Source organism: Trichosurus vulpecula, chromosome 5, assembly GCF_011100635.1.
Source record: "Trichosurus vulpecula isolate mTriVul1 chromosome 5, mTriVul1.pri, whole genome shotgun sequence".
Lineage (NCBI taxonomy): Eukaryota > Metazoa > Chordata > Mammalia > Diprotodontia > Phalangeridae > Trichosurus > Trichosurus vulpecula.
This window is the reverse complement of record NC_050577.1, coordinates 235513360-235537008: the sequence shown is the minus strand read 5'-3', so window position 1 is coordinate 235537008 and position 23649 is coordinate 235513360. Positions and strand designations below refer to the sequence as shown.

At 38.5% G+C, this 23649-nt stretch overlaps 1 protein-coding gene across 1 annotated transcript in view; it reads left to right on the top strand.

The window, feature by feature from the left end:
* The window catches only part of ACSS3 (acyl-CoA synthetase short chain family member 3), a 233562-nt gene that overhangs the window by 175892 nt on the left and 34021 nt on the right, over positions 1 to 23649 (top strand).

The following is a 23649-nucleotide window of genomic DNA, read 5'->3' as shown; positions in this document are numbered from 1 at the left end:
AAATAGAGGACTTTCAAGCTTTCTCAGTGAAAAGAGCAGAGCTAAATAGAAAATTTGACTTTTAAACACAAGAATCAAGGGAAGCATGAAAAGGTAAATAAGAAAGAAATCATAAGGGACTTACTAAAGTTGAACTGTTTTATTTACATTCCTACATGGAAAGATGATGTGTATGATTCATGAGACCTCAGTATTAGGGTAGCTGAAGGGAATACACACACACACACACACACACACACACATACACACACACGTATGTATGTGTAGACAGAGGGGACAGGGTGAGTTGAATATGAAGGGATGATATCTAAAAAAATAAAATCAAATTAAGGTATGACAGAAGAATATATTGAGAAAAGGAGAAAGGGAGAGATAGAATGGGGTAAATTATTTCCCATAAAAATGGCAAGAAAAGTCAGTCCTGTTGGGAGGGAAGAGGGGGCAGGTGAGGGAGAATGAGTGAATCTTGCTCTCATTGGATTTGACCTGAGGAGGGAATAACATACACACCCAATTGGGTATCTTACCCCACAGGAAAGAAGGAGGAAGGAAATAAAAAAGGGGGGACAATAGAAGGGAGGGCAGATGGGGGAGGAGGTAATCAAAAGCAAACACTTTTGAAAAGGGACAGGGTCAAGGGAGAAAATTGGATAGAGGGAGATAGGATAAGAAGGAACAAAATATAGTTAGTCTTTCACAACATGAGTATTGTGGAAGGGTTTTTCATAATGATACACATGTGGCCTATGTTGAATTGCTTGCCTTCTTAGGGAGGGTAGGAGGGGAGGGAAGAGGGGAGAATTTGGAACTCAAAGTTTTAAAAGAAGATGTTCAAAAAAAAGTTTTTGCATGCAACTAGGAAATAAGATATACAGGCAATGGGGCATAGAAATCTATCTTGCCCTACAAGAAAGAAAGGGAAAAGGGGATGGGGGGGAGCAGGGTGACAGAAGGGAGGGCTGACTAGGGAGCGTGGCAATCAGAATATATGCCATCTTGGAGTGGGGGGAGGATAGAGATGGGGAGAAAATTTGTAATTCAAACTCTTGTGAAAATTAATGCTGAAAACTAAAAATATTAAATAAATAAATAATGATTTTTTTTAAAAATGGGCATAATAGCACCTAACTCCTTGGGTTTTCATAATGATAAAATGATATGCTTGTAAAGTACTTTGCAAACCTTAAAGCACTATATAAATGCTAACCATTATTATTATAGCCAGGTCCTGATTAGTACAAATAATGAATCCCCTATAGTGGGTTACATGTTTTGGAATTCTCACACTATTTGAAGTTGTAATTATATAAAATCTAATAATTGATGTTTGAAAATTTTCAGCATGGTAATTGACACATAGTAAATGCTATGTGGGTGCTCATTCTCCCTTCCCTCCTGTCTGATGGAAATACACAGTGTGAATTCAAGTAATGTGACCACTTCAGAGGTGTTCATTATTCTCACTAATCAGGACCAACTTATAGTAATAAATATAAAGTATGTGCAGAGTAATACAAAGTCACTTTAAGAGGTTGAGAGTGCTAACAGTAAGTGGCTAATAATACAAGACTAAAGATCAGAAAGGCATTTAGGGCACAAATGAAATAACCTCTGCACATAAGGGACTTAAATTCTATTTAAGTAAAGGTGAAGATACAAAATTAACACAGATAAATATAATACCAGGGAGTGATGGGGACAAAAGATATTAGAGAAAGTGTTCTTGGGATATTTGTGGACAGAGAGAATGTTAATAATTCAAGGCACGAGGGAGGGCTAATTGGAGGGAATGGCAGCTGAGCTAAGCCTTGAAGGAAGATAAGGAGTTTGGAAGATGAAGTTGAGGAAGGAATATGTTCCATGAATGGGAAACACGTTTCATGAAAACAGATGATAGAGTTCACAGAATAACTTCTTAGGCCAGTTTCTGTGGAATGTACAATTCTTTTTTTTAAATTTAATGTTTTAATTTTTCCCCAATTACATGTGAAAATAATTTTAACATCTTTTTTTTTAAATTTTGACTTCCAAATTGTCTCCTCCTCCCCTCTTTGAGAAGGCAAGCAATTTGACATGGATTATACATGTGCAGTCATGCAAAGCATATTTCTGTGTAAGTCATTGCTGTGAAAGAAAACACAGACAAAAAAAACAAGAAAAATAATGAAAACCTATGCTTCAATCTGCATTCAGACTCCATCAGTTCTTTCTCTGGAAATAGCATTTTTCATCATAAGTTTTTCAGAGTTGTCTTGCGTCATTGTATTTCTGAGAATAGCTAAGTTATTCACATTTGATCATCATACAATATTGCTGTTACTATGTACAGTATTCACCTGGTTCTGATCATCTCACTTTGCATCAGTTCATGTAAGTTTTTCTAGGTTCTTGTGAGAGCATCCTGCTCATCATTTCTTATAGCAAAATAGTATTCCATCCCAATCATATACAATAACTTTTTCAGTCAAGGAATGTACAATTCTTGAAGGGAAGTCATGTGAGATAAAATTGGAAAGATAGGTTAGTGTTAGACTTGGAGAGTTTTAAATACCAGAATTAAAAGTTCATATTTTGTCCTAGTAATAAAAGGGAGCCACTGAAGGTTTTTAAGCAAGTGACTGGTATGGTCAGATCTCTCTCTTAGGAAGATTATTTTACAAACCATGTAACATAATGTACTGTCGAGGGGAGAAATTAGAAACAGGGAGATTAATTAGGTGGTTCTGTATAAGTTTAGATGAGTGGTCATGGAGACTTGAGCTAGATTGGTGGTTGTAGGTATGGAATATGCAGAATGCTCTGAAGATATTGTGAAAGTAGAGACCACAGGACTTGGCAGGTGACTGGATAGCTGGAATGAAGGAGAGAGAGAAATGAGAAGACTGAACCTTCAAAATTGAGGGTTTAAGTGTGGCAGCCTTGTGCAGGGAAGAATACATTCTACTTTGGGCACATCGAATGGTGTGATGATCATAGAATATTAAGGTAGAGATATCCAGCAACATTTTGAAATATGCAACTGGAATTTGGAAGAAAGAATAAGTCAGAAGAGAGTGTAAAGAGAATAAGACCCAAGAAAGAAACTTAGGGGACACTTCCACTTGAATGAAGGGAGATATATAAAAGCCTCCCACAGGAGACTGATCAGGAGTGGCCAGAGTGCTAGGAAGAGGATCCAGAGAGAACAGTAACATGGACATTGAAAGAGGAAAAAGTATATAGGAGAAAAAGGTAATTGACCTCTGGCAAAAGCTTGAATAAAATCAAGGAGAATGAGTTCTGAGAAAAGGCCACTTGACTGAGAAATTAGTAACCTTTAGAGAGCTGTTTCATTTCAATTAGGGGGTCAAAGGTCAGATGACAGAGTTGAATGTAGTATTCAACTTGAGGTAAAGTCAATGAGAAAAAGCTCTTTTTATATGAGTTTATTCCTTTTTGCTGCTAGAAATTATATGATGCTAGCTTTGTAGTGGGCAATGGTAGTGCAGAGAAGAGAAAGTATTTTTTTTAATGATTGAGGAGATCAGAGAATTTTTATAAGCCAAAAGCAGTAGTAATAGACCAAATATGAGGAGGGGGAATCAGTCATTAAATAATAATTTGTTAAGCATTTGTACTGTGTTAATTACGGTACTCATCTTTGGAATACAAAGACAAAAAATGAAACAGTGCTTTATGTTCTTTAAGGAGAAACAACGTATATGAATATGTTTCTGTCTGGAGAAACAATAATATATTTGTTCATACAAGGGTGTATTGGAGCCATTGTAAAGAGCTTACCAGAGTAATAGGACAAATGAAAAACTGGAGAGCAGAGTTTCTACAGTCCTACAAGGAATGGTCCCTGAATGAGAAATTAGAAAGGAAAAAAAACTCAATCCTAATGTAATAATTGGCTATTAATAAAAAATAATAATTTCTCTCAGTAAATGGTTAAATTTCCAATGTGAGAATTTACACCTCAGCATTCTGCAAACGCTACAAATCAATACTTGTTTTATTGATTGCCTAGACTTAAGAAAGTAATGAAGAAAATGTTAATGCAGGTTGAGCTTAAGAGTGTTGTGCACAAGTAAGAGAACTAGTTGTTAAACATTTATTAGCACACCATTATGAACATAGATAAATATATTAAAAATACAGACAAAATAAATATAAGAAAATCCTGGGAAGGAGGACACTAGTTGCTGGTTGAATTAGGAAAGGCTTCATATAGCAGAAGACACTTTAGTTGAGGTTTGAAGGAAATGTGGACTTTTAGGAGGAGCCGATGAAGAGGCATGTATACCAGGCATGGGAAACAGCTTGATGCCAAGTTTCAAGGAACAAGAGATGGAGTGTCATATACAACAAGCAGCAAGAAGGTCAGTCAGTGTGAACCACAGTCCCGGAAGAAGAGTAATCTATGGAAGTTTAAACTTTGGATCTGAGTTAAAGGCTTTAAAGCTAAGTGGAAGAGTTTATATTGTATCTTAAAGGCAATAGTTAGGGTGTACTGAGTAAGGGAATTGTAGTCATACAATACTCTAGGAAAATCACTTTTTGAGAGCTGTGAGGAGAATGAATTGGAGTGGGGAGAGACTGGAGAGAAGGAAAGTGATTAGGAAGACAAGAGGTGGTGACCAAACTACGATGATGGGCATATGAGTAGAGAGAATATGATCAATGCAAGAAATTAGGCAGAAATGACAAGATGCTATGACTGTTTGGATTCACGGATGAGAGAACATGAGGAGCCAAGGACATAGCTGTGGTTGTGAACTTGGTCAGAGGAAGGATGGTGATACTTTCGGTTGAAATAGGGAAGACCCAAGAAAGAAGGGCTTGGGAGGAAAGGTAATGATTTTCATTTTGGATAGGTGGAAATCGGGATGCCTGTGGGACAACCTATATTCTCCAGCTAGGAATGTACCATTGGAGGTAACGAGAGAGATTGGAACTAGCTATAAAGATTGACAAGTTCTTGAGGAAGATAGAAAATAAAATCAAGGGTGTAAAGAAAGGACTGGCCTTCAAAATTAGAAGACCTTCCTCATGCTCTGAAACTAGATCCAAGGGAGAGAGAGGAGACAGAGCATGCTCATGGCTTCCTATAGTAGTATTAAATGGATTGGTAGTAGGAGTAGAGATGACAGATGGTTGTTCTACTAGTGGTAGTAGTGATTTGCTGGGGAACCCAGGGTTAAGCATTGCCAGAGACACAGAGGTAAAAGATTAAAAAAATGGAGGAAACTGCCTTATTGTACAGGTTGACTATGCAATCAAGACTGTGAAGAGAGAAATATAAGGCCAGAACAGGGCTTATGAACTAGGAGAATAAAGAAGAGTGGAAGGAATTGAGCAAATTTTTTTTTGATGGGGAGTGAGGTAAAAGGAAAGAGGGAAAGAAAAGAGATTTTGATGAGAGAAGAGAATTTCACGATTATGAAGGCGAGAACATTTGGGGTGATGAGTTCTAACAAGGTTACTCCTGTGGGTGCCTGAGATGAAGACCATGGGAGTTGAGGCTGATGAAGTGTAGGGACAGAGTGTTTGAGAGGATATCACTGTAAATATATTGAAGTAACCAAATATAAGGACAGGGGAATGGGGTTAGTCCTGAGGAATGAGCCAGTTAGTGAACTCTTTGAGAAAGGAGCAAGAGTAACATGGAGGCTGGTGGATCATAGCAAAAAAGGTTCTGTACAGGGTCATACAAATGTTGGTGTTAGCCCCAAAAGAGGACATGTTGCTGAGTGATGGTGGCAAGACAATCTCAGAATTGTGATGGGGAACAAGAAACATCTTCCTCCTCTCTCAGTTGTGCCAGATAGAGAGGATTTTCCAGGAGGTTTCACAGTGAACAGTGTGAGATACTGAATAAAACAAATGATTCAGACATAATGTAATCTTTGCTGTACCTTATTAGAGAAAGCTGCTGCCGTGTCTGGCCTGTACATTGTGTGTGTGTGTGTGTTGCTAATGTCATTATGGTTGCCTGGCAACCCTTTCTTTTTTTTTCTTCTTCCTCTTACTCAGAGCATACAATCTTCATTAGAAGAAAGTAGATGGTTTTACTGATGATTTGGGAGCAGGAAGCTTAGAGTTAAGCCTCATGCATCTAGTTTCTGAAAGGAATAATCCTTTCCCAAATTTCAGGTAGACATAATGAGGCTTTTCCTTTTGACAGAGGATCACTGTTTATCCAATGTTAATCCTGCTACAGATGAATTTACCTAATTCAAACAGTAATCATCTAATCAGTCATTTTCGTTCGTATGGTATTACAATGCGTAAAGTACATAAAGCATCCTCCGTAAGATTGCTACACATGAAAGTCTAATTACTTTTTATAGTCTCTATTTGTAACTCTTATTGTCTCAAGCATAATGTAACAGAACAAGATTCAAAGAAAGCATGAATTACCATTATGGGGTTGGAAGAGACATTGAGAGATGATGTAGCTCATTCCTTTGAACTCAGGATCTCATCAAAACTATCTTAAGAAGAAGAAAATTGGTCCAGTTTTCAGGTACCTTCACATAAGGAAATCCTCTATCTTTCTTTAGCAGTTAATTCTATTTGTTTTTTAATTTTTTTGGGAGGGGGGAAGGCAGGGCAATTGGGGTTAAGTGACTTGCCCAAGGTCACACAGCTAGTAAGTGTGTCAAGTGTCTGAGGCTGGATTTCAACTCAGGTCCTCCTGACTCCAGTGCTCTACTCACTGTGCCACCTAGCTGCCCCTAGCAGTTAATTCTGGTGTCTAATAATCCCTACTGGTTTGAAGGCCTTCTTTAGGCATCCCTTAAATCGTCCACCCTACAGGTCATCTTTACCAAAAAGTATTCCAATTTTCCTCTTGTCCTTTCTATTCTGTATAGGAGAGCAGTTGGTAGCCATCTGATATGATAACCCTTCCCATAATGAAAAGCCACTTCACATTCTTTAAATAATCCCAATTTATCTTTTCATAAACCTGATTTTTCACCCCCTTCATTTTTGTGCTTTCCCTCTAATACTGAAGCAGTGGGTACATTCCTAAGACTCCATTACCCACAGTGATTAGGACAAAATGAGCTATCACTTAGTAGAAGAGATGTTCTAGGCCAGAAGTGTCAAACACATAGGTCACATGTGACCTAAAACTCTCTCGAGTGCAGCCTGAACTAGATTAAAATGTAACTGGGAAATCCTTAACAAAATAAATAAAAATGCAATCAAACATAGATAACATTACATTTTAAAATTAAGTCAGTTTGAGGCCAACAGGGATCTTTATATATGGTTGTGTGGATCCTGTTTCTATTTTAGTTTGACCCCATTGCAGTAGGCCAGGGATTCATAACCTTTTTGTATTTGTCACGAACTCTGGGTGAAGATTCTCAGAACAATGATTTTAATTACATAAAATAAAATGCATAAAATCACAAAGAAAACCTGTTCTCTGTTGGAGAGCAGCTGGTGACCATCTGATATGATAACCCTTTATGTAATTAAAAGCTATTTCATCTTGAAATAAAGATGTATTATTTTCCCCATTCAAGGCAATGGACCCCAATGAAGCTTAGATTAGGAATCTCTGTTCTAGACTGTGTTTCCCAGGAGGCTGTGTCTGAGTCCACAGCATGATGACATTCTTGGGCAAAGTCTCTAATTATTCAGGTATGCACAAAGTGTGGAAAGCAAGAGAGCAGAGCAAATGAGCCCAGAGGAGTAGAAAGGACAAATAAGAACATGAACGTGGTATGGGAGTCATGGCTAGACATGATATTCCTGAGCTGAGGTAACAGCTTCCAGCAGTGTCCTCCAGATTTTCAGTAAGGGATTCCCATGAATAGACCTCAAGGGGCAAGTGCTGAAATACCCTAAAATGTTCCTTACTGAGACAATTAGTTCTGAAGTGACTGTGCCCTCCTGTGAGATTGGGGATCAAAGGGATTATGGCTGCCCCTGGACATAGAGAGAAATTGTGCCCCTTCCTTTAGGTGAGTAGCAAATACTTTGCTGCCTGATTTCCTTCTCTGGTACTTACCGTGTTTCATGATTAGTTCAGCACTTTCACTACAATAGCGATATGTTCCTTTTATAGTCTGGCTTGAGAAAGAAAGCTTATATTAGATTTAGGGTTAAGATTGTGAGTGGAAGAGTTGATTAAGCAAATTAGCTACATTACACCTTTCCTTCTTGGTAATGTCGGGAATCCAGAGATAGAGTCATGGCTTGGCCAGCATGGAACACAATGGAAATATGACCTCATGGTTCAGATTTATTAATTAATGTTTCCATTTAGACAATGTTAGAGGTTTAAAATATTAGATATTTTAAAAGATGTCCCTGTCTGTATTTTAGTAAGTGCTTAATATGTAAATGTTTGTTGAATGACAAACGTAATTACATATACTAAGATATGGGCACATCTCTCTTCTGTCTGCTGCCACCATTCAAATTATTCAGAGTTTCTGGTCTAAATTCAGAGGCAGAGAGAAGAATCTCTTTACAAATTGCTCTTATGCCTATAATGTTCCTAAGCTTAGGGTGATTCAATCATCCTAGCTTTTGGAATTGATTTCATTTCAGAAGTTCTGCTTTCATCATGGGCCCCTTATTTCTGAGTCCATGAAACTAAGGCTCGGTGTCTATGGAGCAAGAGTTAAGAGTAGCAGGCTTGCGTTGTCCAAAGCAGCAGGAGTTCCCTTCTACAAAGCTGAATCTTTAAACCTGCTACCCTTCCGGCATTTCCTTCTTACTAGCAGAAAGACGGGGGAATTCTTTAAAAACTATTTCCCAGCCACAGCAGCATGCCTTTCTTTATTTTCCTCAGATTTCTATTTCTTATGTTCTCCCTCCTGTTGGCATATTTATAGCAGCTTAAAAAATCCCTACATTCCTGAGCTTAATAAATAGTAGACAAGAACCAGGTTACCTGACCAACCTTTCCCTAAAGAGTTTCCGGAGTCCTAGTTCTCATCCAGACAAGCAGAAATAGCGTGAATGAAGTTAGGGTCTATAAAGAGGGCCCCTGTAATCATGGCACTCAAGACTAGTCATAGGAATGCCTTCCATTGCAGGCTTCTCAAAAGTCTATGTAGATATGCATGTCCTGTTCTGGTGTCCCATTCTGGTGACTCATTGGTGACTCTGGGTTCTCAAAGACTATGCCAACAGAGACTAAGCTGTGACAGGTTCTGTTCTTTTTTTTTTTTTTAAGCTTAAGCCCTTCCTTACCTCCTTTCCTTTCTCCCTTCTCCCCTCTTCTTCCTTCACTTTCACCTCCTTCTCTTCCTTCTTATTCTTTTCCCTCCTAGCTTTCCTCCTTATATGTGTGTGTATCTTTATTTGTATGAACCCACACAATGTCTTAAAAGTCTTGGGTTTTAATAAGCTTAAAACTTTCCCAAGACTTTTAAGACACTGTGTAATATATATACATATACATATATATTTATATTATATATATACATATACACACACAATACCATACACAATACTATATAGTCAATACAACACACACACACACACACACACATATACACATACACACACACACACACACATATATATTTGGACTCTAAGGCTTTTTATTTTATGCTGTAATAGTGAGAGTAGTGATAGTCACTTTCTTGAGTAAGTAGTCCAGGGCTGGGTAAAAATAGATTTTTATATACATATATGTGTGTATATGCATATACACAAACATATACATATATGTGCCTATACATATGTGTACACATACATATACACACATGTGTGCACACATACATGTGTACATGCATATATGATATGCAAACACAGTGTCCTAAAAAATCTTGAGCTTTAATAAGCTTAAAACTTTACTAAGACTTTTAAAACAGTGTGTGTTTGTGCATGTGTGAGTGTGTATATCAGTGCGTGCATGTGAGTGTGGTGTAATGAGAGAGAGAGAGAAAAAGTTAGAAAGGCAGACAGGCAGAGAGATCAGGTAGAAGCTTATCTTGCACTCAGAAAGATTAGGCCACCAGCTTCCCAAGAATTAAAGTGTGCCACCATTTACTTTGAGTGAGAGTAGAAAATAAAGTTGTAGAAGACATACACATATAAATACGTACATATTTGTATATGCATATTATATATAGTGCATGTTGATATAGGCATATGTCTGTACACATGAACCTAGTTTGTTATTAATGTATAAAGATATTAAATGTATGAGTATGTTTAAAAAGAGATATGTATTATGTTACTGGGACAATAACTTAAACATTTCTAATGTTTAGTTTCTAATGTTCTAATGTGATTTCTTCGTAAGCACTCTCAAAGCTTACTTGGATGGCATGGTCTTTGAGAACCTAGATTTACCTATAGTCTAGACATGACAGATAATACTGTATCATCAATACAACTCGCACACAAACACATACACACACATATGATGAGGGCACAGTCTCTGGGAACTCTCTTGAACCTGGAGTACAGTCTCTGGGAACCTCCTTGAACTCTCCTTGAATCTTTCCACTTGATCTGGCCTTGGCCTGAGGCTATAACCTTACATTATCATTAGGCCCAAATCTCTACCTAGCCTTGCCCTTTATTGTCCAGCTACTTCCCACCCTTGATACTGTCAATATCCATGCCTTCAGCTACTTCCCACCCTTAATCCCATTCTCTTGGTTCCTGGACTCTGACCTCATCTTGTCCTCCTTAGACTCCTCCTCAAGACCCTCTTCAAACCCCTCCTATAGTCACCCCAGACCACCCTTCAATCCCTCCCTACAGTCTTTGTGTATATAATCTCCATCTTGCCTCCATGAAGGTGCTCAGATTCAATCTAGCTCAGTAGGTTGAATCTGGCCAGCTTGTGAAAATGGGCGTCACAAAGGGTGGGACTTCTTAAGACAACCCTTTATGGTGAATCCCTAATAAACTTTGTCTTTTTCTTTGGCTGAGAAGGCTTCAGTCGAATTCTTTTGGCAGGACCCGGAGTGTAGGTATTTTGGGGCCTCAAGCACTGCTAGAAATGTATGGTTACCTATCATTCATTTTTCTTTAACCTCTTCACACACACATACATATTTGATCTCCAAGGCTTTTAATTTTATGCTGTAACAGTGAGAGTAGTGATAGTCACTTTCTTGGATAAGTATAACGACAATCCTGCTAGCAGCTACTGTGGCTGTGTAAGACCAATTACAAACATCAACAGACAGACCTTGTCTGATTGAAATCACAATTCAGTTACCAGAGAATCACTAACATCTATCTGGGTTACAAAGCCCGGGGGCACTTACGGCTTGCCCAGAGTCTCAACACTCCTTCCATGAATGTGCCCCAAAAGTCAAACACCAAGCTCCCCTCAATCATATCCAGTTTGGAGCCCTGAGGGCTCTGACCTCACCCAGGCTGGTGTGTGAGAGTTCTCCATCCCCAGTATCACATCATATGCAAGTTAATGACTCTGATTGCCTCAGTGCTGAGAAATAGCTGAGAAATACTCCAAGACAAAGACAGCAAAAGATTTCCCACCAATTCAAACAAAGAGGAGACTTGGTAGTCTTAGCATCCGAAAAGGGAAGAACAGGCAAAAGTCTGATTGCCATAATAATAAGTAGCCCAGGGCTAGGTAAAAATAGATTTCTATATACATATCACATGCATATATATCACATACATATACATGCATATGTATATGCACATATATCCCCAAACACAATTATTTATGTATGTGCATCTTTCTCTTTTGGCTGGACCACTCATTTAATCAGCATAATTTATAGTCTTGGGTAGTTGCCTGAGGCACTGGGAGGTTGAGTCACACCTACTTTAAGGTTAAGGTGTGGGAAAGACTGGACTTGAACCCAGAGCCTCCTAATTCCTAAGCCATTTCTATCCACTATGCCATACAACCTGTCACATATACATATATTTGCACATATATAAATGTATGCATGCATTATATATGTATATACTAAACATAAGATAGTGTTTGATTCTTAAAGCTAGACTTCTTTTTATTCATAAATAGGACACCTTCTCAAGAAATGATGTCTCTCACCACTGAGTAACAGAAACAAAAATTCTCAACAGGTCTAGGTTTTAGTTCATTTTTTTTAACTTTTATATCTCTGCATAATTGGCAGCATATGTGTCATATCTATACTACAAAAACTTGTGAAGTTTTGATTACGGTAGTAGCTAGACGGTGCCATGAATAAAATCCCTGGACATGGAATCAAGAAGCCCTGAATTCAAATCTAGCCTCAGACACTCATCAGCTGTGTGGCCCAAGGCGATTCACTTTACCTCTGTAGACATCAGTTTCCTCGACAACCTCATAAGGTTGTTGTAAGGATCAAATGAGGTGATATCTGTTAAGTGCTGTGTGGGTCAGACACCACCACTCACATTAAAAATAGAGACCGTTCTTGAGAGAAGGCAAAAAGGAATTTTATTGCCACCCAAGCGGAGGTGCTTTAATTATGTTTTACATTTATTCCCTCTGAAAAAATGGGCACATCCCCTGAACAGAGTACAAAGGAGAGTACAAATGGACTTTCCCTTCTAATCTCCCTCCAGGCTGTTCATTGGCCAGATACAACCCCCTGACTGCCTACATCATGCCCTCCTCAAATGGCTGGAAACATGCATACAAGCCTCTAACCTTTCACCCTAGAGCTTTGATTAGAAGTAGTTCTAACCAGTCACCTGATTTACATTCTGCTAAAGCTGGGGGGTGGGGGCGGGGGAGGAAGAGGAATGCTTTCAACTCTGTGGAAACAAAACTGCTCCCTCCATCTCTTACAGTGCTTAGCATAGTATCTTGAACATAGTGTTTCCTGACACCCTGTCCCCTGCCCCCTACACATTCCCTGGAGATCTTTTAGATCCTACATTTTGCTAATGAAGGCCCAGAGTGCTTTGTCCAAGGTCACAGGATTAGCTAAGATTTGAACCAGTCTTGTCTGACATCAGATTTTGTGATCTTACTGGGAAAAAAAAGTATATGCAGGAATTTAGAAAGTATTTATAAAATGCTTATTGTGTGGCAAACTTTGTGCATTTATATTACTAGCAACCCTAATTTTTCCTTTAATTTAACTTTAATATTCCTTTTTCTGCTATTTTTCATTTTCATTTTCAGTGTATACTGAAATTCTTGATTATCTGCAGTGTGACCCATCTCTTTTCCATACAAACCCTATTGAATTGCAGGCCCTTCTCCTCCTCTTTTAAATGATGTATTGATTTGGGTTTTCTGCTGTTTAGCCGGTGATAGGATATCCTGTTACTGCCCCCAAATATATCTGGACTAATTTGTATAATGTCCAGTTGCCTAGTGTTTTCTCTCCCTCCCACCACACTCTTGGCTCAGAGAGAGTCACCCTGGAAAATGAGGTGTGTGTGCATGTTTGAGACTACTATTGACAAAGGATGTAGACCTCTTATCCTATCTCAATTAAGAGGTGAATACATGATGGAGTTTATAAGGGACCAATAAGATAGACTATGGCAAAACTCATTTGTCTCCTACATGATGAATACAGATCAACGGGGCTTTCTGACTGTATAATCATATGTAACTATTAAAACCTGCTGGACCGACCTGTACTGATTGTTGTCATCACGTCACAGTCCACACAGGGTGTCTCATGTCTACATAGGGCATGTCATTTCTAGTCCTGCCTTATTATTTAATTTCTTTTTTAAATTAACAAAACTTTTATTAATTTATTATTAATAATGCATTTCTCATCCTGGCTTATTTAATTTTTAATTAATAAAATCATTCAGTTAATTATTAATTTACTTAATATTAACTAATTAATATTAATTTGATTAATATTAAATGATTAATATTAAATTAATATTAAAGTGCTTTTAATTTCTTGATTAATAATAAAGTCATTTCTGGATATACCACGCCCCCCATCCCTTTCAACAAAGAAAAGCAATTAGGCAAAATGATTCAGAAAAATGATCCCATCTGACAGTGTATACAGCATTCCATACCTGTTGTACCTTGTGTTTATTTTATTTCCTGTTGATAGGATTACAGATTTAGAGCTGGAAGGAGAACTTAGAGGCCTTTGAGTCCAACTTCTTCATTTTGCAGATGAAGAAACGGAGGCATGGGGAGATTAAGTGACTTACCTAGGGTCACATATCTAACAAGTATGTGAAGTGGGATTTGAAACCAGGTCTTCCTGACTTCCTGTCCAGTCCCTTACCCCTCTGGACTTCAGTCATTTTAATCAATTACTCTACATTTATACTTGGTTTACAGGTACAATTGTATGGGTACCTTCAGGTTCTCTGGATAGCTAGATAGTTCTGTAGTTCTCTTGATCTCCATCAGTGTACAATTCTCCATGTTTGTTGTTTCTTATAGAACAAGACTTTTTGGTCACATGTAAGAAGTAAGGACACCCACACCCACAATCAATAAAAACTCAATTATTCTCTAAATTAGCAATTTTAAAAAATCAAGTTTTCATTCAAAAGAAGGAGAACAAAGCTCCCCTTAACTTTTTCTTTTTGACACAAAATACAATTCCCAGCTTCAAATGTGAAACCAAAGGCTTATTCCTTCTAGGACCTACAGCCAGTCTTTCTCTCACCCATCAGATAATCAAACAGCCTTTGGCAAGAGTATTGCTGTACCCTTGTTGATTCTGTGTATGTTCTAGAGGGTATTTGACTTAGACCTTGCAAAATGAACTGTGGGACAGTGCTCTGGATTTGAAATTCCACTCCATTCTCGGAGGCATTAAAATCAAAGATTAAGTCAGCTAAAGATCAGTGTCTCCAAGTTACCAAGGAGCAAGAGGTTTGTGCCCAGACCTCATGTACCAGGGAGGAATCTCCAGGTGTGGTAGCCTCAACCCAGTATTACCTTGGTGAGAACAGCATACCAGTGCCAACTTCACAATGGTCCAAGCAAGATTTTTAGGCTCGCTAGCTTTGCCAAGGCATGGATGTTACAGTATTTCATTTCATTCAGATGCCACCATTTACTCATCCATTTTCCCAATCATTGGGCACCCATTTCATTCTTTTAATTTCTACATGAGAACTTATAGGCTTAATGATCAGGCAGAACAGATGGCTTTTGTACATTCCTTCTCTGAAAATAAATGAACTGAATCTTGAAAGTAGGAAGTTTTTAGAAAAGTTCATATAAATAAATATTATGGTAAATGCAGTAGAGCCGTGGAAAGCAATTAACGGAATCACAAGACTGTAAGGCATATCCAGAAAATAATTAGCTTCTTGAGCCACAAACACTAGCAAGAAACTAAATACCTGGAACCTACTTGCCTTTCTTAACCTCCACCCATAAATAATTAACATCTTTTCCTTCTCTTGGTTATCCCTTCACTAAAGGTTACATATCAACAATTTCTGAAAAGTAAGTGGCTTCCAAGGATGAGTAGGTTGGTGGATATTCTATATTTAGAGTTGGAGGTAGAGATGTGAGTAAGGCATTGCAACTGACTGAATCAACCTTGAAATTAATTGATTTTTTTTTAAATTTAAAAATATTTAGTTATGTTGATATAAATAAAATATTTTATTTATCTTTTTACAAATCAATGAATATTAAAAGCCACCAGTATAAATCCAGGGAGGGATGGGTGGGTTTGGGGAGAGAGAGAGATTCAGCTAGATAACAATTTATATGTAAAAGTTCTGAGTTTTTTAAAATGGATTGAAATATTCCTATTTAATCAGTATTGTGAGGTTGCAGCCAAAGTGTGACATTAGTGTAAATGCAGCATTCTAGAAGTGGTCTGACCAGGCCTGAGGACAGTAAAACTGTAATCTTCCCCTCACACAGGACCCTAGGGCTTTCTTAATACAGCTTAGGATCAAATTAGCTTTCTTCATTGCCGGATCCCCATCTTGCCTTTGAGCTTCACAGAATCATTTGCCCATATTTACATCTTATGCAGTACCCATGGGCACCTGAGCAGATGCTCAGGAAATAACTGTCAAATTGAATATATGAATATGTATATAGGAATAAGATTATTCATAAGTAAATGTGTATATGCAGCATTTGTTTTTTGTTTATGATTTTAATTACCTCACCTGGCATCTTCCACTGATGCTTCACCATGGTATGGAGGGAACTCTGGGCTCCAGAAGAAGGCTCCACTGAGTCTACCAAATCAAGTAAATACAGGCTTGCCATCCATGGAGCAATCTAGCTAAGTGTGCAAGGATGTGTTCGGCTCCAGGGTCTTAAGGAATAGATCTTTTCCTCTTGTGTTCAGTCATCTTTGGAGTCTTCTCCAGATCTATGTTGCTTAGACACAAAGTGCCAGCTGTGTAGGTAAGCCGTTTTCATTGGGACGAATTATGACATGGCTAACTATAACCTATGTAGGACCAGTAATTTATTTTCAGGCATCTCAATTTAGATGCCTTAATTTAAGCATCTTACAGCTTGGAGCATGGGTGTTCCACTGGGAGAACGTTCAAGAAGCCAACATGAGAAGGCATTGGAGTAGGACTTTGACTTCTGAAGACCAGCTTAGTTTTTGGAAAGTATCAGAGGGTTGGACAATGGGTGGTGATTTAGAAGGAGTGCTTTTGGGAAGAGCATGTGGCATCTATTGATTGATAGAATATCCATGCGGACTCAGTCACAAATCCTTGAGGTAATTATTGTCTCAGATGTTGGCAGCTTGAGGGCGATGGGATGTTGAGTTAGATTTGCAAGGCACCTTGGTTAACTATCTCTAAAAAGAAATAGATTTAGTAATGGCAATGATCCTGAGAGTTCAGAGAGGGTACATGTGTGAGGGTATGCGGATACGTATGTGTGTGGATAAGCATTGGGACAGTTCAGGTGTCTCCAGAAGGTTTGGAACTATTGTTTAGTAGTAAACTACTTGTTTACTGGTAAAGGATTCTTTACCCAATTATGATCTTTTCTATGCCCTTGCTAGCCTGAACCAGAAATTCCAAGCTACCCCAAAGGCCTAAGAGCTATCTTAGGATTTCAGGTCAGTCACTTAGCATGCACTTAATTATATGCTTGGTGTTTTGACAGCAGGTAGAGAGGAGTGTTGTGGAAGAGGACCATGATATCAGGGAGATGATGATGTGATTTGCAATTGAATTGGATTTGAGTGAAAGAGGGCTGTGCAAAGTCACCAGCCTCACTTTCTCCTCCAGAGCTATCTGGGATCCAGTGGCCAGATATAGATCAGGACAACTGGAGATGGCCTAGGATGCAGTAGGAGACCTTGGCCTTTTTAAGCTAAGGTCTTTTCCTGTTCTTACTTTGAGTGAGGCAACGCCCATTCAGTGAATAGGCCTCTTTAAAAAGTGAGTCAGGAGATGGCACCTTTAATAATAATAATAAATCAAACTGGGAAGGGAAGACCCTTAGGGTTCCTGGCCAAAAGAGAAACAGTTGCTATTTACATTCACTCTGAGCCAGGAGGGCCCCCAAAATAACCACTGAGTGGTGCTTGGGCAAGGACCTATGGTTGTCCGATCAATGAGATCCAGAGTGGATTGGCTTTAAAGCATGGTCTTTAAGAAGCTATCTAGCCAGTAAACCCCAAGGTAACTTGGCCACCATAATTAACCTTTCTTTGGGCAGAACACCCTTGGGTAAGGCAGGAGAGGTGAAGAAAGGAGAGAAAAAGAGTGGAAGGGAAAGGAGGGGAGGAAGAGGACAAGGAAAAGGATGAGTATAAGTTGCTGAACTGGAACTGGCCAGCTGAGAGGGAGGAAGAGAAGGAAGAAACCATGCTCTCAAGAACTTTATATAATATCAGTAGAGACATGTACATATGAAAGTTTATACAGAATAAATATATACAAAATGAATGCAATCTAGCTAAATATATGGTAGTTTGAGCACCAGTGCTTGGGGAAAATCAGATAAGATTTCATGAAGAACATTGTGTTTGAGTTGTAGCGTGGAGAAAGTGAAGGATCCTTTGAGATGGAGATGAGGACTGGTGGATGACCTACGCCAAGACAATGAGATGGCAGAGGTGATGGTGTGAGTGGTTGGGACATAGCGTATAGGAAGGAGAGTGATGAATAACGTGAGACACATTTATTGAGTGCTTACTATTTGTTAAGCATTGTACTAATTCTGAAGATCAAAAGACAGTCCCAGCCCTCAGTGAATCCACACTATAGTGTGGGAGATAACATGCAAATACATACAAGCAACTATACACAGGATTATATATAGTATTAAAAATATTATATATAATATACATAAATTTTATATGTGTAATATAATATATATTATAACATACAAATTTGTACAAGCAACTATATACAGGATTATATTTAATATTATATCATATATAATATATATAATATACATATAATTTTATATGTGTAATATTATATATTATAATGTACAATATTGTACAAGCAACTATATACAGGATTAATTGGAAATAGTCAACATAGAGAAGGAATTAGAATTCAGGGGGATTGGAAAAGGCCTCCTTTAGAAGGTGGAATTTTACCTGGGACTTGAAGAAAGCAAAGAAAGCCAGGAGGCAGAGGTGGGGAACAAGAACATTGCATGCATAGGGAACATTCAGAGAAAATGCCTGGAGTTGGGAGAGGGAATATTTTGTTTGAGGAACAGGAAGGAGAACAGTGTCACTATATCAAAGAGTATGTAAGGAGCTGGGTATAAGGTGTAAAAAGACCGGAGAGGTGGGGAAGATAGGTAAATGAATGGCTTTGAATGCCGAACAGAGAACTTTATATTTGATCCTGGAGGTGATAGGGAACAAATGAAATTTATCAAGTCATGGGTGACATGATCAGACCTAGGCATTAGGAAAATCACTTTTTACAGCTGAGTGGAGGATGTAGCAAAGTGTATGTACCAAACAAAGAGATAATTTAAATGACAAATGTTCAAAACATGGAAACTTGCAGTTTCTATTTATAACAACCTGCAGGGGATTATCCTATTATTTCACTGCTGGTTTTTGAAATGGAGGTCAAATTAGTTCAGCTTAATATAGGAAAAAATATATATACATATTCCCTAGAGATGTGTTAGAATTTCACACGTATCAACACACAGCATGATGGTGCGCATATTTAACTGTAAAGCTAGCAATTTCTCCTTTTTCTATATTTGCTGGTTAATGATATGTTTTTCAACATCATTTTAATCTGTGCCACATGTGAATGCATGCCAGATGCCCAGGATAGCATTACATTACTGCATAGAGATGCTTGAGACTTACAGAAAAGCATGCATAATGTCAGCTTTCGTCATACAACTGTAATTAAATATTTGCAGAGATTTAGATAATCCTTTCTTGCATTTATACTTGGCAACAGTGTTTTGCTTTAATTTTTCTTCTTCAAAATAAAGGCAAGAGAGAGTAATGGTATCTTTTAGAGGGTCCTAGGCAGAGAATACTAATGAACAAGACAGATTCCAAAGGAGAAATTTAGGAATATGCCACCTTCCTTTTTGAGGTGGGGGACTCTGGAGGTGGGACATACTAGACACTGTCGGATTTCATTGATGTGTTCATTTTGCTGTTCTTTTTTAAATCCTTTTGAACAATTCTTTATTAAAAAGGATGACTTGATGGATAGGGGAGGAAGTAAAGTAATTACCAAATTAGGAAAATAAAGGTGGAAAAAATAAAAGCTAAAGTTGTTAAAAAAAAAAAGGGAAGGAAGGAAGGAAAGAAGAAAGGAAGGAAAGAAGGAGGTTCTTGGAGTTGTTTTTCTTTTGCTTTACCCCCAGACAATTAATGATTCACCCTACAGTTTTCTGTTCATAAATCATACGTGGAGTCGATGGAATTTGATTCAGCAGGAATTTCATGAGTGACTACTATCTACCAGGCACAAACAGAAATTAAATAGTCCCATAGAACACATACCTAGTTAATGCAAAACATTGGAAAATAATTTCTGAGCCAAGCAAGGTGAAGGAGTTCAGAGTTTGAATTCTCGTGCAGTTGTTCTGTTCAGCCGTGTCTGATTCTTCATGACCCCATTTGAGGTTGTCTTGGCAAAGAGAGTGGAGCCGTTTGCCATTTCCTTCTCCAACTCATTTTACAGATGAGGAAACTGAGGCAAACAGGGTGAAGTGACTTACCCAAGGTCACATGGCTAGTAAATGTCTGAGGCCAAATTTAACTCAGGAAGAAGAGCTTTCCTGCTCCAGGCCTGGAGCTCTATCTACTGCATCACAAATTCTAGCACTATACTACCTTCATATCTCAAAATAATAACTGGAATTTGGTGAAAAGATAATTTAGATTAAAACATTCTTTCCCAAACTGGATGAAACAGAAGAAACTTGATTGGTACCATTTGTTAGTACAACTCATTCCTTTTTTTTTTATTGCCACGTCTGTTCATATCGTTCTCTTGAACTCAGTTTTGCTTGGCAGTATCTCTTGGACTGTCCAGTCTTCTCTTGTCCGAAGAACCAAATCTGGTAGATAAGTAACACAGGTGAGCATGTGGGCCCAACTGGGTCCCTGGGTGCCAGTACCCTCAAAGGGAAGGATCAGTGGTGGCATTCACTTCAGGGTGTGCTGGAACATTCAGCTGATCTATTATCTATCTGGTTATCTGGTGTAGCTCAGAAATTGGGAGGTGGAAAGAAGAAACATTGTCATGTCTTAAGGACCTCACTGAAATGTTGTTGCACTTTTAATTTGCCCTTATTTGGGGGTGGGGAGGCTCAAATGATCGCAGATTTAGATTGGGAAGGGAATTTAGAGTCTATTTAATCTAGCCCCCTCATTAGACAGATGGGGAGAATGAAGCCCAAAGAAATTACACGACTTGCCCAAGACTATTCAAGTGGTGATTGACGGTATTTAGACTCCATTCCTCCAACACCAAATCCAGTTTTCTCAGGTTGATATTGAGAGCAAAGTCCTGGAGTTCTCATGAGATTAACATGTTTGAGAATTTTTGGATTGAAACATGAAAAATGTCTGTTGTTTCCTCTCTAATCAGTTCTAGAACTTTACAATTCAATCCCATTCAACAGACATTTTACCAGGCATCTACTATATTCACAGAGCACTGTCCTAGGCACTTGGGGGAGATTCAGTGGCTTCTTGGAATTTTGAGTCTCGTGAAAGGCTAGGACATCTACAAATAATCATAAAATGCAACATTACATAATATTTCTGTAAAGAGGTGAAGAGGTTGATTCCTCATCCGGAGTTCCTTATACCACTGAAATCATAGGCCTAGCAAAATAATAATTATAATAATAATGATAATAGTGAAAATTACCAGCCCCACATATCTTAATTACTCTGAGAATTAGAACTCTGGATCCTCAGGTCTCAGGCCTCTGCTTGGTAATATCTTTGACTTCTACCTCTTTCTCACACATAGTATCCAATTGCCTACTCAATCCTAGCTAGATTCTACCAAGGCAATAATTCGAGTAAATGCCCCTCCTCTCTATTCCTATTGCCACTACCTTGGTCCAGGCGTGGGGAATCTGCGGGCTCAAGGCCACATGTGGCCTGCCAAGTCCTTGAGTGCTGCCTTTTGGTTGAGTCCAAGTTTTACAGAAGAAATCCTTTTATTAAGGGGATTTGTTGTGTGAAGTTTGGATTCAGTCAAAGGGCCTCAAGGCCACAGGTTCCCCACCTCATTGCCATCAGCCTAGATTGTCATAATGTCTTCTTCTAGTCTGCACTCTTTAATTTATCCTTTATACTAAGCCGCCTGATGCATTGGTCTGGGCAATAGTAGATCCCAATGTTCTCTCAAGTAGAACTCAAGCTTCTTTTCCTGGAATTCAATGCCATGCACGATTGGATGCTATCCTACCTTTCTTGACTTATATTCTTCTCTCTCATGCACTCTACGTTCAGAACAAACTCAACCGCTCTATACTTTTGTGGTGAATAAAATTCTGAGAGACAACGTTTCCAAGTATTAAAAATCAGTTTATTAGTTAGGCTGGCTAATAATTAACAGATTGTTGGTCAGTGATCCGTTGGTAGCCAAAGACAAAAAGGGATTCTCTGAAACACTTTTAAATCAGGTGTTTTCCTTCTGACAGGGAACTTCTGTGACAAGTGAAAAGCAACCTTGATTAGTGAACTTTTAATGAGGAGTCCTCAGCCCCTCCTCATTACTTCCTTGTTGGGGGGGGGCGGGCGGGAGTTCCAGCCCAAGAACGAAGCCTGGTCATGAGTTTTAAGCCCCCTCTAGCAATCTGGCACCCCACCAAGTTCTCTCTGGTTTTATTTTTCCTTCGTGAGCCAGGTGGCCCCAAATTCTAATGAAGGAACCAAGGACACATGAATGACTCTGAGTAGCATTGACCAGCTCAGTTTGGATTCTTCTTATGGAATAAACAGAAAGCCAGGGTCCCATTTGGGTGGGATCCAGCCCAAATTTGGTGGGAAGCAGACACCTCGTGGCCTAGGAATGGTCACGCTGTTTTGTCATGCTCTTCAGAGACTGACTTACCTTTTCAGGAGTACGGTCTTTACAAAAATAGAAAAAAGGACGGGTCACAAATTAATAATTGGTTTTTAATATAATAGTATATGATGATTTCCTTCACCTTGAATAAGTCTTACAAGGACAATCCATGTCCTTAAAGAGCTCACAATCTAATGGAGAAAACAACACACAAATATGTGTGTGTGTGTATATGCGTACACATAGTATGTGTGATATGTATGTATACACACATGTGTGAATGTGTGTTTAGTGTGTATATGTGTAAATATGCCCTTGCCTAAATGCATACGTGCATGATGTATATGTGTGCATATATGAATGTGCTTACGTGTAGGTGTATGTATCATGTGCATCCATTTAAATATCTTTGTATATATAAAGGGTAAAGTGAACTATTTGGAAGCTTAAAAACGGCACTCATCTTTTTAAAATACATTTACATTTCTATACAACTTTTTAAAAAGTAATAAGCTATCATGCCTGGAGAGTTCTCCCCAGAAAGCTAGGTCTTTGCCATTGATCTGACTAGTTTGGAGATCAAGAGCTTATGTACACAGCAGATGATGAAGTATGGTTTTTATGATGTTTGGGATGACATTGAACGGTGGCAAGATCAGTGTTAGACACAGAAATCCTCAACAATTCCTTGTGCAGTTCTTCAGGAATTCTGTTTTATTCTCTCCATTCCAAAGTTTTTAGTTAGTGCATACCAGTTTTGTTGTTGTTCACTTGTTTTCAGATGTGTCCAACTCTTTGTGATGCCACTTTGGGTTTTCTGGGCAAGCACAGCTAGTCAGTGTCTAAGGCTGGATTTGAACTTAAGAGGGTGAGTCTTCCTCACTCCAGACCAGGTATTCTGTCCACCCAGCTGGTGAAGGGTGCCAGTTATTCACCTATGATAATGTATTCACATGTCTGAGATGAGATGAGAGCCAAAAAATGCTTTTTTTTTTAAGTGATGTTTTAGTATTTCCCTATGTCTTGTTAAATTCCAAAGGTCGCTTAGTTTTTGTCTTCCAAGGATGTTTCTTTAACTTAATATACTCTTTCTTTACTGGAACGAAAAACACTCTGCTTATGTGCTTTAGTTTAAATATGAATCTCTGCCCTAATGGAGCCTCAGCTATACCTTCCCTCGGGAAGGAACACTGTGGTAAACTAGGATTCATTAGCGTGGGATTTGGAGCCTGAAGACCTGTGCTCTGACCTGGCTCCACCATT